The sequence below is a fragment of the Sprattus sprattus genome (genome assembly GCF_963457725.1).
Source record: "Sprattus sprattus genome assembly, chromosome: 21".
Classification (NCBI taxonomy): domain Eukaryota; kingdom Metazoa; phylum Chordata; class Actinopteri; order Clupeiformes; family Clupeidae; genus Sprattus; species Sprattus sprattus.
The window spans coordinates 838,144-840,920 of record NC_137919.1 but is presented as its reverse complement, the minus strand read 5'-3'; positions in this window follow the sequence as shown (position 1 = coordinate 840,920).

Here is a 2,777-nt window from a genome sequence, read left to right as displayed (position 1 = left end):
GCGCTGAACCTGTCTTACGTGATAGCGCGCAGCACCATACCCTGGATGACATAGGCCACTCTCGACCTCTCTGAGGGAAATCAATGGGTAAAGGAGCACTGGAGAAGGAATCCACTACAGGCTTTTGGCGAGCCTGAGAACGGAGAGGGGGTGGTGGAGTTTATTGAGAATCAGCCAGGGAACGGGGAAACAAGCAGGGTCAAAACTAACGAACACAGGGATAATGCTCAGAAGATTAGAGTCCAATGATATTTAAAGCATAAAAGATTCTTTGAAACTAAACAAAAGTTGGTTAAACTTTTGTTTAGAACTCAGGAGATTACTTAAACACTGAAAAATTGGAGCGCAGGAGGTTGGATAAAAACTGTAGATACACGGAAGACCTAAAAGTCAAAACACAGAACTTGGAATGATCACTGGAGTAGTCGTCGGGAACATGTTGCTTTTTGGAATATAGTCCTACTTTTGACGGATGGTGAAGGGAGTGAGGAGTTTATATGGTGAGTGTGACATGTGCAGACAATCAGGGGATTTGGAAGGTGACTGGGGCAGGTGTGTTGAATCAGGAGGGGGTGTGGCAGGGGCAAGGCTTAGCGCTGGCGTGCAAAATCATAGAGTTGTGAGAAATCAATATCAGAGAAAATAGAATATATCACTTCCAGACATATAATAGATCAAATGTAGAATTGTGATGAGAACGATTGACCAAATTTTAGTCCATGCACTTGCTTGAACCAACGAAAAGAGAATCAAGAAATGTTGTCAAATTACTGCTCAATACATTTTTTTGTAAGATGTATCCTTGTCAAATAGTTTCTTAACTCCATCAATGACAGCATCTTTGGCCATCTCTGCAGCCTCTCCTGGACTCTCTGCATCCTTAGCTGCTTTCGCTCCTATAACCCCTCCTGCCACTGCCCCTGCTGCAACCATCACAACCCCAGCCACAGACAAACCAGATACAACCCCAGCAGTTACAACTGTAACTGCACCTGCCCCTGCCCCAGCCCCAGCCCCAGCCCCAGCCCCAGCCCCAGCCCCAACCGCTCCAACTATGGCTGCTGCCCCGGCTTCTGCTGCCGCTGCCCCTGCGGCTACGGCTGTTGCTTCTACAGCTGCACTTGCCCCTGCTCCCACTGCCCCTGCTGCCCCAACTCCCACTGCCCCTGCTCCCACTGCCCCTGCAGCTATGGATGTTTTCGACAGGATGAGGAGGAGTTGTTTCAGGTCCCTGCCGAAGTGGTACACGCCTGCTCCCACCAGCACTGGAATCCCAAGCAAGGCCCCCAGCAATACTCCTGTAACACACCCGGCTGCGATAATGTTAGAGCAAACTTTTGTCTTGGCTTTTTCCCTGATTTCCTTGTCAGACAGATTCCCTTTGTTCTCTTCCTTTATGCTCTCCATTTCGTTTTGTACGTCTGTATCCACTGCCTTGAGGAACTGATTGGTGTAATATTTGCCACCGTTATCTTCCACCAGACTTTCAATGGTATTCAGCAGCTTGCCCACCTGAGTTCTGTTGCTTTCATACCCAAACGGATTATGTTTCCAGTGCTCGTTGTCAATCACATGGCAGCGACCTCCACACTTATCTATGAGTGTTTGCAGCTTGTCATTCTTTGAGACAAATTGTTCAATGGTTTCACCTTTGAGGTCATAACCATGTGTGAAAAGGACGACTGTATATTTAAAGACATCTTCACTAAAAATCTTTGTGATCTGCTCCACAGTTTCCATCTCGTGTTTTGTGTATCTTCCCACTTGAAGGACGATGACCACAGCATGAGGACCTGAGGAGCACTCAACAATACTCCTTGCCATGTTACACTTTTGGTCATCTGTGTTCTCATTATCAGATCCAAAAAATCCTGGCGTGTCGACCACTTTAATCCTTTTCCCTTTTACTTTCCTCTCTTTTGCAAGATCTTGTGGTGTGAATGAGGATGGAGATGTCATCTTCTTGAAAGCACGCTTTCCTAAGATGGTGTTTCCTGAGCTGCTTTTACCAACTCCCGTTTTTCCTACCAGCAAGATCCTCCGTTCATTATCATTGCCTTTAGAGGAAAGAGAAGACATTTTCATGGCATGCATGTGTTAAATTCACGTATAGACAATAATATATAAATATATAAAAGTCATAATGGATAAGGTAACGTTTATTGATCCCTTGCCGGGATAATACAAAAAATACATTGTGTCCTTTTTATCATTATTTGTCAAGTCATATCAGTCATTTTGTGAAATGGAATAAAAACGTGATGCAAAACTGGAGAAAATCAAACGTCATGCATTGACTAATTGTGTATATATTCAATACATAATAATATATAATAATCTACAGAGATTGTGTTGGTACAACCTCCCAACCATCATCCTAAAAACATTCATCAATTATCACATCAAACACATGTTCTTGATAGGAGACAACATATGATTTACTCATGACCTACAACGCCTTCACAAATTTGAAATATCATACTAACAAATTAACAAAATGTTAATCTGACAGAGATGATGCATGTCTGACGGTGGTGACAAGCCTGGATTTGTAGTAATTTTACGTAATGATTCAATGCTTTGAATTTTGCAAATGTACCTTTTAGCTTAAAAAACAAGCCAAAAACATACATCAATTCTGAACTTTATGTTTTAAACACATGCTCATGTTAGGAGATTTACTCAGTGGTGGTCCGTCAGGGCCTTCAAGGCCTTCTCTGCTGGCCTAAACATAATCAGAAAGTAAATGTAATAAAATAAATTTAATTTCAATATTT